This window comes from Hyperoodon ampullatus, assembly GCF_949752795.1.
Source record: "Hyperoodon ampullatus genome assembly, chromosome: 6".
In the NCBI taxonomy this organism is placed as follows: Eukaryota; Metazoa; Chordata; class Mammalia; order Artiodactyla; family Ziphiidae; genus Hyperoodon; species Hyperoodon ampullatus.
The window spans coordinates 61,932,199-61,948,521 of record NC_136919.1 but is presented as its reverse complement, the minus strand read 5'-3'; positions in this window follow the sequence as shown (position 1 = coordinate 61,948,521).

Genomic DNA, 16,323 nt, shown 5'->3' with positions numbered 1-16,323 from the left:
GTCAACCTTATAAAGCACAATGCTGGCAGTATGTTTATTCAAGATGGATATCTTCGAAATGGATGCCTCGGCAATCAAAAGCTTAATGTCAGGCACTTACACTCAGATTTCCATCACAGAAACCTAAGAATTAAAAATTGAATATTAGACACACCCCACTCCTAGAAAAGATCCTTCCATCAGTTTCAGGGGCCTTGAGTTCCAACCTACCACTGTACGGCCGAGCCCTTTCTCTACTCTTTTGTGCAAGCCTTCCACCTCCAAATTTTCATTCACTTCTAGTGCTGAAAAGTTTGTCTCACTTTCTTTACATAGAAGTCTTTTCCAATCCAAAAACCACTTTTCCCCCAGCAGGAATTTTTTTTTCTCAGCTGTTGATGTAATAACTTTTTTTTTCACATCCAGTTACATTTGCTTTACAGTTTGGAGTTCTAAATAAGAATTATATTTGAAAAACAATTTTCACCACTAAAAATGGGGGAGAAAGTTTTAAAATAACTTTTATGGGCCAATCCTGAAAGTGAAAATGGCAATGTACCTTATCCCTGAGAAACTATATAGGTAAGTTCAAAGACTCCTTGGGAATGCCAGAGCACACTGCTGTGGTGTACAAGTCTGCTTCACTGAATCATATATGATATCACATGGAAAAAATTAGCAAAGGAATAAAGAAAAATGTCAAGAATACAACATACTTTGCAGAGGCTAACAAAACGTGGCACCAGCATGGCGTATAGCTACAGACCAAATTAAAGTTCTCTAAAGCAGAAGTGATCTTTAATTGCCTCAAAGGCTATGAAACCAGAGGCATGGCATTTTTAGAGCAGTAAAAGAGCCTTGATGTTGGCTAGTTCAACCCACTCACTTTACAGATGAGAAAACTAAGCTACCACCTAATTGATAACACAGCTGAGCCCAGAGTTGAAGTTTCCTGATTCCAAGTACGTTCCATTGCCTGTGGCAGTATGGCTGTCATACTGTCACTATCAAGAAAACAGGTCCCAGTGTGCATGTGATGAGGCCCAAAAGAGTCTAGAGAGTGCTGTGAAGAAGGAAATATGAGCATTGGGGTCTGAGAGAACTTTGTTCAAGTTATTAGACCTTCTGCTCTGGTCTGAATGTTTGTGTTCCCCCAGTATTCATATGTTGAAACCTAACCTCCCAGGTGATTGTATGAGGTGACAGGGCCTCTGGGAGGTGACTAGGTCATGAAAACAGAGCCCTTAGGAGTGGGATTAGTGCTCTTTTAAGAGAAGCCTCAGAGGGAAAGCTCCCTAGCCCTTCTGCCATGTGAAATTACAACAAAAAATAGCCATCTACGAAGTGGGCCCTTACCAGACACCAAAGATGCCAGTACCATGATCTTGGACTTCCAAGCCTCTAGAACTGTAAAAAAATAAATATTTGTGGTTTATAAGCTGCCCAGTCTGTGGTGTTTCATTATAGCAGCCTGAACAGACAAAGACACATTCCTTGCCTCAGTTAATTTATCTATAAAAAGGGGCCTAATCCTTCCCTCAAAGAGCTCTTTTGAGGATATTTTTAAAATGTAATAATGCATATGAGATCTCTATCACTATGTCTAGAACATAGTAGACACAAAATGAACACTAATATCCTCCCTTTTCTCAGTCACACCAGCATATAAGTTGGATTCAAGGCCAAATAACAACAGCTAGAAAAAAACAATAAACACCAATAACCGAGAGACAATGACATACATGAGCATTGTTGTTGGTACACTTCGTTGGGACTGAGGCATGCTGGGCCAGTCCTTCACACTGCCAGCTGGCCAACAAGTGAAGGGAAATACGTATGAATGAAGAGCTCTGCTCCAAATTCTGCGTCAAGGAATGGTCCGTGCCAGGCCCAGCCTGCACATCCTTCCTACTGGCTCCCCAACTCATTTCCCAAGGGCAGGCTTGGCCTCTTCTAGTTCCCAGAGCCAATCTTGACCTGGGGCCAGATGTGCTCAGATGACTCCAACTCCACATTTGGCTGCCTGTCAGTCCACTTCTGACCTATTGCCCAAGTCTTGATGTCTAGGCTTCTGCTTGCTCTCCTATCCGATTCCTTACCCCACTGACCTGGTTTCTAGGTTTCCCTGGCTTCCTTGTCATTCTGACATACACACCTGACAAGAAACCCACTACCTTGTCACCTTGGTTCCTCTGTAGTCAAAAATTACAATGGCGGCCTGGCACATAATGGTTTCCCAAAAGGCTATGCCTATGTTATCCATTCTGTCCTTTAGTTATGCCTGAATGATCCAAGGGAAGAGACTCCTGACCCATCCGGTACTTTCCTGGGAACTTTGAGAACTTAAACAGAGACAGAAAGTGGTAAGAGCTGAGTCATCTCTGGCAATGTCCATGAGAGAAACCCACAAGCTCTTCTTATTTCTAAAGGACTGACCCTGTTACCAACCCTTCCTGAGGCCTGGCTGTTACAATAGCTCTGCCTTCTATTGTAAACTTCCACAATAAATCTAATTTTTGCTTAAGTGATAGAAGATGTGTTTCTGGTTCTTGCATCCATATGAACCTTATCCAGTACAGATCTCAACTGTTTTTTTTTTGTTGTTTTTTTTTTTGTGGTACACGGGCCTCTCACTGTTGTGGCCTCTCCCGTTGCGGAGCACAGGCTCCGGACGCGCAGGCTCAGCGGCCATGGCTCACGGGCCCAGCCGCTCCGCGGCATGTGGGATCTTCCCGGACTGGGGCACGAACCCGTGTCCCCTGCATCGGCAGGCAGACTCTCAACCACTGCGCCACCAGGGAAGCCCCAGATCTCAATTGTTGACTACTTATCTGAGCTCAATGTATCCTGCTCCTGGTTCAGAACCTGTCTTTCAGTCAACTCACCTAGCCAAGCCAAATCTTAATGCATAATCATGCATACTTGTATTTAACATTGATATTTGTCCTAGGTTCTCTATAGGATAATTTTTGGAACTTTTTCCAGTAATAGTAATTTCTTTGGTCATATTTATTTATTCATCAATCTATGCATCCATCCATCTGTATTGAGCATCTACTGCACACTAGGCACTGTCCATGGTCCTAGAGTTACAAAAATGTACAGGCAGCATCCCTGCTTTTGAACATCATAGACCAGTGAAAGTAACTGCCATACCAATAGATAATCTCAGTACAAAATCTAAGAGCTATAATGAGGGTACAAATATGAGGCAGTGAGAGCACTGATGTGGAAGCAAATGACAATCTTTAGAAAGGGGATCAGAAAGTCTTTGCAGAGTAGCTAAAGTTTAAAATGAGTTTTGGAGAATAAGGATGAATTCATGAAGGGAAGAATGGTAGGACTGCTTTAGGAAAACTGCAAGAATGACAATTTGTTAACTATTCAACCTTGCAATCTTATTCCTGAGATTTGTCCTACAGATGTATTTGTACATGTAACAAATGACTTATGTATAAGGTTAATCATTGCAGCATTTTTTGTAAGAGACTGAAAAAAAAACCATGTGTAAATTAATGAGCACAGATTAAATAAATATGGTGTATCCATTTGATGGAAGACTATGCAACTTTAAAAAGAGTGAGAAAGTTCTCTATTTACCAATATGAAAGAACTTTAAGATACAATGCTAATTCTGAAGAACCTAGGGGCAGGACAGGAATAAAGATGCAGATTAGAGAATGGATTTGAGGACCCGGGGAGGGGGAAGGGTAAACTGGGATGAAGTGAGAGATTGGCGTGGACTTATATATACTACCAAATGTAAAATAGATAGCTAGTGGGAAGCAGCCACATAGCACAGGGAGATCAGCTTGGTGCTTTGTGACCACCTAGAGGGGTGGGATAGGGAGGGTGGGAGGGAGTTGCAAGAGGGAGGAGATATGGGGATATATGTATATGTATAGCTGATTCACTTTTTTATAAAGCAGAAGCTAACACACCATTGTAAAGCAATTATACTCCAATAAAGATGTTAAAAGAAAAAAAAGATACAATGCTAAGTAAAAAAGCAATGTTTAGAACAATACTGCCCTTTGTTTTAAGTGGGGTAAAATGAGAATATACATATATATATATATATATATATATATATATATATATATATTCATACTTGTTCACATTTGTATTAAAAAGCTGTACAAGTTATATACATTTGATAAAATTGGTTACCATTGGGTATGGGGCAGTAAAAGAGGTGAGAGTGAGACTTTTCACTGAACATTTTTTATTTTTGAACAAAGTGAAAATGTTATCTATTCAACAATGTAAACAAATTTTCAAAAAATACATTGCAAGCAAATACCAAAGTTAGACACAGGGCTCAGAAGACAACACAGTTTTTTAAAACTGCTCTATGAGTCAGCAACTGGCTGGCAAAAGAAAATAAGGGAAGAATGTTTTGCTTCACCTCCCTCTTATGTGGGTAGTAATATTCTAAAGCTAACTGTTCACAGCAATTACATAATGTGAGACTAGGCACCTTTAAGAACACAGACATTAGAGGAAATTTATGGCTTGTGTGAAACCAAAATGTTGTCAACAGGAAAACCTACCAGATAGATTTGGAAATAGAACTTCTATGATGTGGGTGTAATTGTTCAGTTTAAACAACATTCCTTCTGCCTTATTCCTGAAAGGAGGTGAAGGATTTTCATTTAAAACACTTTTCGGGGGGAAGAAACAAAACTGCATACCCTAAAGTCATCTTCCAGTTTTAAAAAAATCCACTGATATTTTTAACTTTAGGAGCCTCCCTCATGGAGCGTATAAGGTACAAGGCTGAAAAGTTCTGACTTACCTCAGGCAATGGGCCAGTGTATGTCGTTAGACAGGCCTTGTAAAGTTTTTCCATTCTTTCAAGACTCAATACCCTCCTCTTTAAAAGAAGGATAACAATAATCCTCCTTAGACATTCCATGCCATCTGATTATTATAAAATTTATTCAGACACTCAAAGGAAAGAAGGTATAATTAAGTAAAATCAGTGTCTCTCAAATTAAAGTGTCCTCTGATATATACCATTGCCTGAGAGTTCAGTCCTCAATGTAATAGTTGCAAAAATTTTGTTTTCAATTCACCAAAGGATGACCAGATTGGAGGGGATTGGGTCATTCTACCAAAACTTAGAAGAATCTTGGCTTTTGTAGACAGCTCTTATTTCTGTCCACCCATGATTACGTTCCTTACTTTGGAGTACTGTTCTTCTCCCATCTACTTGCCAACTCTGCTTTTCATTCTGGCAGAGTTGTCAATCATCGTACCTAATCCCGTGGCCACAGGGTGATCTAGATCTAGCCAAACATAACAGGTCATTCCTCTAGCCGCAGCCACTGGTTGAAAGGAATGGGGCACTATGTGGTGGGCACGTGCTGTAAGCTGGATTAATCATCCTCTTGGGTTGTTGCTATTTGGAGCTGGGTGACAGGGAGTCTTACCTCTCAGATCACAAAAGCTGAAAGATATAAATATGGGACAGCAGGCAGCCATATAAGTGATATATGCATATTACAAAATTCTTGAAAAGTCATTTTAGGTTGGGATTGTTGGCATTATGGGTGCTTAAAAAGTTTTTAGTTCTGTGATTTTAATTTTCAGTTTAAAAGAAAGGAAACAAACATAGGCCAATTAAACTTCTGAGGTGATCCAGGACAATGTATAAAGTTTGGGCAGAACAGTACAGATTGGAGTGGAAAAGGCTTCACAGAACTGAGTGGTTTTAGTTGAGCCTTAAATGATCTGGATGAACAGAGGAAAATAGTGCAAGAAAAGAAGCAGGCTAGAAGGTCAACCTGATGAGGGCAAGAGTGAGTGAGTGTCAGGAGGCAGTTAAGCAGGTCAAAAAACATCGGAGTCATATCTGAGAGTCTTCAGACTAAGGGAGGAGAGGGGCCAGCACTGAGTTGAGGTTAGGGGTTCTAGAAAAGGAGCCTCTTCTGGCGTGAGGTAGAGAAGTGGGGGAGGAGGAGGGCTGGAGTGAAGGAGCCTGCTGGCAGACATAAGTGCCCTGGACATAATGACATGCCTAACTGCCTTCTACCTATGTAAACAAACTCTGTATGGGCCGCCACACCTCCCAACAGCCATGACCATGGCCACACTGATTAGACTGGAAGTGGACACAGGACAGGGCCATTTGAATGCTGATCAATGGCCTAGCATGGCCTGGTATGCAGGGCTTTTCCAAAACAGGAAAAACTGGGCCAGTCCTGTCCTCTTTCTGCTTTTAGCTTTTTCTCTCTCCCTCAAAAGATCTAGAGGGAAGTTTCTGGCAGCTCCATGAGCTGATCTGAAAGGTTATGAAGTAGACCCAGGCATAGGGTTGCCAGATAAAATAAAGAGTAGTTGAATTTGAATTTCAGATCAACAAAAACAACAAAAAGGTTTTTCGCACAAGTATATCCCAGATAGCGCATGGGATATACTTATACTAAAAAGTTATTCATTCACTATTTATATCTGAAATTCAAATGTAAGTGGATATGTCCCGCACTTTTCATTTGCTAAATCTGGCAACCTTATCAGGTGTCCTTATGCAGCACGCGAATATGAAGCATGTGGGGCAAAGCAGTACAGATCTCTTCTTCTCTGCCTTAAGGGAAAAGGCAGTCTGACTGTCTCTGGTGCTGCGAGACTCTGCCCCATGCTGCAGGCGTGTCTCCTGCCCTCTTATTGCTGGAGCACGACTAAGCCATCAGAGAGCACTTACTGCTCCTTCCGGAGAAACTTTGCTGCTCAGTCTCCCCTGACCAGACACACACTGTATTATGAATGAGCTACAGATGTTCATCACCCAGGATTAGGCTGTAATGGTGCTGGACTTTATTCTTTATTCTGCTAGACACCAGCAAATGCCTTCCAGACTAGGTCTTCAAAAGCAGGGAGTCTAATATAAATGTCCCCTCTCTTCAACCCCTCTCCACCTATGTAGCCTCTCTTTGAAGCCCCCAGCAAGGTGCCCCCATGCCCGCCCACTCCCTCAGTAAACCCCTGCCCTCCTTGTAGGAAGAGGACAGTCCTCCTCTCTGTCTTTTGCAGGGAGTTGCAAACTCGAGCACCTGAGGGGCTCTGCTTTGCTTAGTCACTGCTGACTCTGGAAGCATGAGGATAATCCCTAGTGTTTGATGTGCTTGACATCTTCTGAAATGTTCCTAAAAAGCAGGGCACACTCTCCAAGGTGAGTAGTTTTTTTCTCAGCTACAGTGTCTAATCATATACAAGGAAAGTGTATGTGAAAATGGCATTAATGCGACAAGTTGCAAAAGCATAATTGTGTTGGAAGGAATTGCTTTTTTTCTTTTTCTCCCTGGGCCTAGCTTACATGACCAGAGGTGTACGTGGCTCCCTTTACCATCCTAGAAGGTGGTGCCAACTCTAATTAAATTCCTCTTTACCAGCTCCTCCCTTCTAACGTAGCTAGAAGGGGAGTTTCCCCGCACCGCAACTTAGCAGCCTACATGAGGGGCCAGTGAGAACTACCTGATAGAGAGGAAAGGAATGGAGGGGAAGTGCACAATGGAAGCCAAAAAGCCGTGGAAGAAAATGTACTGTTGATTCCTGGTGTCAGATCTCATGAACACTTCAGTTTTTGGACTTCCATAAGACCTATTCTTATAGAAATGAGCAACATAGAGAACAGACTTGTGGTTGCCAAGGGGGTAGGGGAGGGATGGATAGGGAGTTTGGGATTAGCAGATGCAAACTATTATATATAGATTGGATAAACAACAAGGCCCTACTGTATAGCACAGAGAAGTATATTCAATATCCTGTGATAAACTATAATAGAAAAGAATACGAGAAAAGAATATACATATGTATAACTGAATCACTTTGCTGTATGGCAGAAATTAACACAACCTTGTAAAACAGCTATACTTCAGTAAAATAAATTTTAAAGAGAAAGAAAGAAGCACGTCACCTTCATCTAAAAAAGGAGTCAGCAAACATTTTTTTACTATAATTACATATTTTTTTAATTGAGGTATAATTGACATGTAACATTATGTTAGTTTCAGATGTACAACATAATGATTCAATATTTGTATATATTGTGAAATGATCACACAGTCTAGTTAACATCCGTAAAGGGCCAGATAGCAAATATTTCAGGATTTTCAGGCCATTCAGTCTCTTGTAACTACTCTGCTGTTGTAATGCAAAACCAGTCATAAACAATAAGAAATTGAATAAACATGACTGTGTTCATGTAAATAAAACTTTATTTACAAAAATCAATGGTGATACCATTCTCCAATAAAAAGAACCAGGGTTTCTTGGAGAAATGGCTGATTCTAGGCATTGGGCAGGGAGTATGTGAGTCAGAAGCATCTTGTTGCACCAGAAAGTAAGGAAGCGCTCAAAAAACAAGAGGACAGGGAGGATGTGAAAGGGACACAGGAGCCGATCTGAAAGCTCTCAATAACCAAAGCTGGAACAATGTGAGCAATAAAATAAATAAGTAGCTTTAAAACGTAGGTTTTGGGCTTCCCTGGTGGCGCAGTGGTTGAGAGTCCGGCTGCCGATGCAGGGGACACGGGTTCGTGCCCCGGTCTGGGAAGATCCCACATGCTGCAGAGCGGCTGGGCCCGTGAGCAATGGCCGCTGAGCCTGCACGTCCGGAGCCTGTGCTCCGCAACGGGAGAGGCCACAGCAGTGAGAGGCCCGCTTACCGCAAGAACAAAAAAACAAAAAAACGTAGGTTTTATTATTACTCATCTATGGTGAAGGCTAGCAGATCAAGAGATGACTGCCAGCGTAAAGATGGTTTGTTACTCACCGTTCCTAAGAGGGGGCATGCCACACAGCAGGGGGCCACAGGAGGAAGCACCAGGATTGATCAGGAGGCAGAGGGAGCAAGAGGGAAATGTGGGCAACAGCCCTTGTTGTAGTTTCTGCAGGAAGAAACAGGTGAGGCAAGGTAAGCAGGTTTAGGATTGGCTGATTTAAATAATTTCAGTGGTTCTGGGGCATAGGGGCTGCCTGTAGTTGGCTGGTACCTGGACCTGGCTAATTAGGGCAGAGGTATAGTAACCTTGAGAGTGAGAACCTGATAGAGGAGGTGGGGGTGTGTGTGTGCCCATTCTGGGTAGGTTGGTTTGCATTTGAAAGACACACTCAAAGGAGAATCCTTTACTATCTCTAGAAATTGGCTATCCCTGGGAGGGGCAGTCTCTCCAGGCTCAGCAAGACCCCGATGTCAAAGCATCTGAAGCACGTGATCAATACATAGTGATGGATGATAATCCAAAACATAAAATAAATATCCATGAGTCCATACTGATATAAATAAAAGATTGAATAATTAAATAAGTGAAGGAGAAGAGACAAATCTCCTTTATAGGATTTCAAATAACTTATCAATATGTAACTACTCCCTGCTCTAGGAGATGAAACTTAATTCCCACTCCTTCCCCACTCCACACCCCCATGAGTATGAACTGTGCTTAGTGACTTGCTTCCAAGGAGTATGGAAAGAAAGAAAGAAACTTTACAGTTGAAAGATGCTTTCCTTCTGAGACAAGGGCAAAATCTAATATCAGAGAGTATTTCATTACCTGGTCCCACAGCTTCTAACCTTCAATCATTTTATACCATTTCCAGGATCTTTTCCTCTTACATCAGTGAATGTGTCTCATAGAGGTAGTAGGTGAGCTTCAACAGATTTTAAAAAAGTATGCTTGGTTGCAGAATCTTAGGATGATACCAGCCTCACATCATGGTAGTCAGACAATGTCCTGGTTCAAGCCTCCCTCCAAAAAATGACAGCTTCTTCCAAATCTCTCCATGTCCACAGTCCCTATAATCAAAAGGGACTAAAATGTTTTCTGATACTTCTTTTCTCTGATTCTATTATTTTCTACCAGTAGACTCTCTCACTCTCTTTGTTAATCCAAGATTTTAAATACCTTCCAATAAATTTGGCATTGTTCTTGGAAAAAGCTAATTGCCTAATTTGTACTTATCAGTGGAACAGAGGTGGGGATGGTGGGAGAACAGCAAACAATAGAGGTATCCTAAAACAATTAGTTGGAGACAATTTAGAGAATTAAAAAAAAAAAGTCATTATGCAGGGCTTCCCTAGTGGCGCAGTGGTTAAGAATCCTCCTGCCAGTGCAGGGGACACAGGTTCAATCCCTGGTCCGGGAAGATCCCACATGCCTCGGAGCAACTAAGCCCGTGCGCCACAACTACTGAGCCTGCGCTCTAGAGCCCGTGAGCCACAACTACTGAGCCCTCGTGCCACAACTACTGAAGCCTGCGCACCTAGAGCCTGTGCTCCGCAACAAGAGAAGCCACCGCCATGAGAAGCCCGTGCACCGCAACGAAGAGTAGCCCCTGCTCACCACAACTAGAGAAAGCCCGCGTGCAGCACCGAAGACCCAACGCAGCCAAAAAAAAAAAAACAATGATTATTTTGAAAAATTCATTATGCAGATATATATCTATTAACAGTTATTCAGCTTTGAAAAGGATCATTGCTTAGAATTGAAGAGGATACTCAATTCAGGTTTTCCACCTCAGTTGTTAAAATTCCTTATAATTCATATCAGGCCTCTGAAAGATTATAAATCTTACTTCTCACTAAATTGTTATTATTATTCTACCAACTGCCTTTATGACTAAGGGTACTTCAGCTGTCTTTCCCGTCACACATTCCCTTTCCGTCCTTCTGCTACTCCTTTCTTTGGCAGAGAGAAACTCCCACATGGTCCCCTGGCTTCAGGAAAGCAATCCTCCACATGAACATGTAATCTGTTGAAGCAGAGAATCCAGGAACAGCACCAAGCAAAAGATTTTCTCCTTTTGGTATCTTTAAGGTGTCCTCAACCCTGTTGTGGAAAGAGCTGGCTAGTTCTCATTTTCCTAAAGCCTCGCGATGCCTAAGGGGTGAATGAGAATTGGGCATTTGGCCCTACCCCTCTCAGTGGAAATACCAAAGATGAGGTGGCTGTAGCCAAAGCTGTTCCACAGTTGCTCTTGCAGGGCCTTTCTTTGAAACTGTTGGGAATGCCTGCCCCACAGAACCCGAAAATAAGAAAGATCCAGCACTCTGTAACTGCCACTTAAATTTAGGTATGCTCCCTGATAATCATGGGTCAAATGTAAATGACTGAAAAATCAATTGGTAAAATCAGTTGGTTTAGAATATGGCCACAGCAGTGTAGTTTTGGTAATTGATCAATAGAGATTTATGCTTAGTCAAGATGACGGTTGGATTGCAAAAGAGTATTTGTAAATTTAGAGACACCATTTCTATTTTTAGATAAAACTCATCAGTGCTTCGAAACACAAACAACGCTTAACCAAAAGAATCCTTTATATGTGTATGTGTGTGTGTATTTGACAATGGTGAAAGTAAAGGAAAGAACAGACAAAACAGGGCATAATCTTGATTATCCAGATTTTTCCCAAACAAGATGTCAGCACCTCAAGGCAAGAATGTTCCCCAAATGGTGTCCCACAGTTGGAAATGCTATTCAACAAGATAGGATCAACAGAGAGTCAAAAGAAGATGACTAGGAGAAGGAAGTCACCATTCAATACGAAGAGCCCATTCTGACCAAGGTCAGAGTTGAAAGGTGATTTCAATTGGTGCAACAGCATTTAATACTCTCAGAATCAGTCATTTTTAGAAATATTGCTGTTCAAGTAGATGAATCTTCATGCTTTTTTTTTTTCGTTTTTTTTTTTGCGGTATGCGGGCCTCCCACTGTTGTGGCCTCTCCCGTTGCAGAGCACAGGCTCTGGACACACAGGCTCAGTGGCCATGGCTCACGGGCCCAGCCGCTCCGCGGCATGTGGGATCCTCCCGGACCGGGGCACGAACCCGTGTCCCCCGCATCGGCAGGCAGACTCTCAACCACTGCGCCACCAGGGAAGCCCCCTGCATTTTTATTATCGAAACCAAGTCCCCCTAAAACCAAGTTCCCTTACTGAGTTTATGATTAATCTCTCTATCCAAAACTTTATTCCCTTTCTTGTCCCCCCTGACCTCAATCCTGTGCCAACTGAACGCTAATCAACCAGAGTCAGATGACTAAAATTGCTGTTGTCAATACCATCGTTAATGTACTAAAATTGCTATTATAGAATATCATCATTAATGTACAAACTCAGGTTGTTTCTCCAGGGCTGGATGAGCCCATCCTTGTCTCTTTTCATAGACCCTCCATTGCCTCTTAACTGTATTATTGCAAATGTTTCCTTAATTATTTCCCTACTTCTTGCCTCTCTGGCAAGGTCCCCTGTATAGATCTACCCTCTTAATGCATGGCTGTGTTCACCTCACTCCCTCTATTAGTTATCTATTGCTGTGTAACAGGTTACCCCAAAATGTGGCAGCTTAAATATTTATTATCTCACACAATTTCTGTGGGTCAGGAATCTGGGAACAGATGAGCTAGTGTTGGCAGGGATGCAGTTCTCTTAGGCTTGACTGGGCTGGAGGGTCTGCTTCCAAGGTGGTTCCCTCAACTACCTGACAGGTTAGTGCTGATCAATGATAAGAGGCCTCTTCTCAGTTCCTCATCATATCAGCGTCTCCATAGTGACATCTGAGTGTCCTCATGACATGCAGCCAGCTTCCCCCAGGGTGAGTAATCCAAGAGAGTGCAAAAGAATAATTTTTAAATAGAGTTTTTAATGGGGGCCCGAGGACAGATAGTAATCAGCAAAATGACTGCCTGTAAGATTATTCATTGCTGCATTAATTGTACAAGCAGAAGACTACAAACAGCCTAAATGTACTTCAAGGGAGAACTAGTTAAAGAAATTTGATAGATACAGTGGAAGAAATAGGATGCTTTTTATATTTATATAAAAGGATGTCTAAGATATAACCTCACATGAAAAACATGAGGTATAGAATATAGAACAGCATGTATTGTATGCAAAATATGTGTGTACATGCATACATATGTGTGTGTGCAATATGTATACATACATACATATATATTTATATAAAATACATGATCTCTCTGGAAAGATACACAAGAAATTGCTAACTGGAGGTTATGGTTGCCTCCAGAAATCTAGGAAGGGGCTCTACATGACTGGGGAAAAGATAGAAAGGGAGACTTTCACTGCATGATATTTGTATCTTTTTGTTCTTCCACTTTTATTGAGATATAATTGACATACAGCACTGTATAAGTTTAAGGTGTACAGCATAATGATTACATACATCAATGAAGCGATTATCACAATAAGTTTAGGGAATATCCATCATCTTATACAGATACAAAGTAAAAGAAAAAGAAAAAAACTATTTTCTTCCTTGTGATGAGAACTCTTAGGATATACTCTCTTAACTTTCATATATAATATATAGCAGCAATAATTATGTTAATCGTGTTGTATATTACATCCCTTGTACTCATTTATCTTATAACTGTAAGTTTCTACTTTTTGACCACTTTCATCCAGTCTCCCTCTCCCCACCCCTTGCCCCTGGTAACCACAGTCTGATCTCTTTTTCTACAAGTTTGTTTTTTGAAGTATCATTGACCTACAACACTATGTTAGTTCCTGGTGCACAACATAGTGATATGATATTTCTATACATTATAAAATGATCACCATAAGTGTAGTTACCATCTCTCACCATACAAAGATATTACATTGTTATTGACTATATTGGAATATAGTCAATAATAATGCAGCTGATATTTCTACCTTTTAAATTATGTGCTTATTCAAAAATTATTTTTAAAAATCCAGACCAATTATCCACTCAGAGGGAAAAAAGCCAAAGCCAGAGGAGAAGAATAAAATAAATGACTTAGCTATAGGAAAGATTTAGACATCAGAGAGAACTAGATGGAAATACAACTTGGACAGTTACTGTTGAAATGTGGGAAACATACGGTTTCAACCCCAAGTGAGACTCCCAGTTACCTATAGTCTGATTCTGAGAAAGGAGGCCTTGGGGCAGTGGTAGAATTACTTTGGAAACCAAGACGAAAGAAGTTCACTTTTGGAATTACATAAATTGGGAGCTGGGTGAATTTTAGAGATACAGTAGATGAGAGATCACAAACAGGCCACTGGCCAGATGCCTATGTGTGTTGTGTTTGGTTTGAATACTGTTTTTAAATGTTATATGAACTGTTAAAGGATAAACTGAGGCATGTTAAAATTTTTGACTCTCTTTGAGCAAAAATCAATTCAAATAGGGCAGCGCCAAACAGGAAGTGGTTAGGAGAACTCCACTGACTGGAGCCTGGGGAGAGAATCTTATAGAGAAAAGGCAGCAACAAAGTAATTATTGAATGGTTACAGTTGAAGTTTAGTTGGCTGTTTGCGATTGGTTGTCCTTAGCATTTTGATTTGGTAACCTTGAGGCATTTACAGACTTAGACTTTGGTTTTCTGAGGCAGGCTGCCATTGTATTGGAGCCACCTCAATCTAATGGCCTCCTTGTTTAAGTAATTTAACAAAATTAATTGCCCACATTTGAAGATCAGGAGATTTCACTTTTTTTGTTGTTGTTGTTAAAAGGCTTAATATCTGACTTCTTTAGAAATGTTGGAAGCTCTGGTGGAGAAATCCTGCATTCCTACATGGCAGCCACGGTAGCTTTGTAGAAAGAGGCTGGTACTCCCCAGTTTGCCACGGCTCCCCCCAGCAAGCCAGTTTTCATCACCTGATGAGCTCATGTAAGCATCTCAAGTGAGGAAACTAATGCTCAGAGGTAAACTTTGAGAGCTCATGTCTCCCTATTCCTACTCTCCAATCAAGAGTCATAATCTTGGTTTGTGCCACTACTCAGAATCTTGTCTCTAAATTAATGCCACGACCTCAACCCAGTGGTTGGTTCCAATATCCACAATTGGGAAAACTTTTTTTTTTTCCTCCCTCAGGAATCATACAAAACTCACCCAGAATTACAAGGACTATATCTATTCTGTGATTTTAGAACCTTTCTATCTCTTTTTTGTTGTTGTCTGGTCCTAGTGCCAGGTCTAAGAATGCTCCCATTTTCTGCCAAACTTGCAACAGGGCCAGAAGCTTCCTTTGCCATGGCTGAAGAGGAGAAACTTCCTCTACGCTCTTATATTGTCATTTGGGAACTGTGAATGAAACTGACAAAAGACAGATTAATGAGAGTTCACAGAAAAAGTTGACTCAAGGAGGCGGTTAGAATTTGGGCTTATGTACTATCTTAATGAGACAAGGGGAAGGGGAGCGCAGCACCTACAGGAAAACAAATGACTTCTTAATAGGGGAGGGGGAGAAAGGGCACTTATTGGAAAACAAATGACTTTCAGGAAAGATAAATAGCTCCTTAGGAGAACAGATGGGAGATACAGCTTTGTGACAATGTGTAAGCCCACTTCTAGTCAATCTTCTCTAGTTGTGGGAGGGGATTTATGACAATTGAGTTCTTTGGGGAGGCTCCACATTTAGGAAGATAATGGAGTTCAGGAAAAAAAGCCAATTCTCAAATGCCTTCAGCTCAAAATAATTTTTATGCTGCAGTGGTTATTCTGGACCTCTTTAGACTTATTCCAAGGAGTGGCTGCTGGCGCTAAGACTCAAAGGAGTTCCGTTGGTGCCGACCACTAACCCTTCTTTCCCCCCTGATCCCTGCGATCCACACATCTCAAGATGCTGTTCTGAAATGCCACACCTCATAGTGAACCACCTTCCCCTGCTGTGTTCTTTCTGGTCCTGCCCCTTCCCACTGCTTCTCAGGAACCATTGTGGTCTACACTCCTGAAGACAATTTACTGAATCTCCAGATATATGTTAGAGTTCTTACATCTGAAACGTGACTTCATTCTCTGGAGTGAGAGCTCCCCTGTTAAGGGATTTAGAGCAAGGTTTACAGGCACTGGGAAGACTAATTGTCCTCAGGTTGTGAGAATTCAACTCAAACTAGCTAAAGATTAAAGAAATTACTGGCTTACATCATGGCAAGTCTAGGGGAGAAGATGGCCTCAGCCCCACTATTCCAAGTCACCGTGACTTCTCTATTTTCTGCCTTTGCTTATTTAAACTCTTGGCTTTTTTCCTTCGAACGCTTCCACTGTCTGACACAAGCTATGTCTAAGGGCACATCCTCAGGTCCTCTCCTGGAGGGAGAGTTTCTTAGTTTACAGATAAAATCCCAGACTTCCGACCTTGCTTCTATTTCCTAGCAGTTAACTCCTTCCTCAACAGCACAACTGGGATGATAATACCTGCCTGTAAAAGCTGTTGTGATTTTTAAAAATATACGTTAGGGATAATACTGTACAGCGTCTGATACACAGTAGGCGCTCAATAAACATTATTCTGCGCGTGTACAGCAATGATACGTATATACACACTAACATGGGGCCGTAGGATATCAGAGCAAGA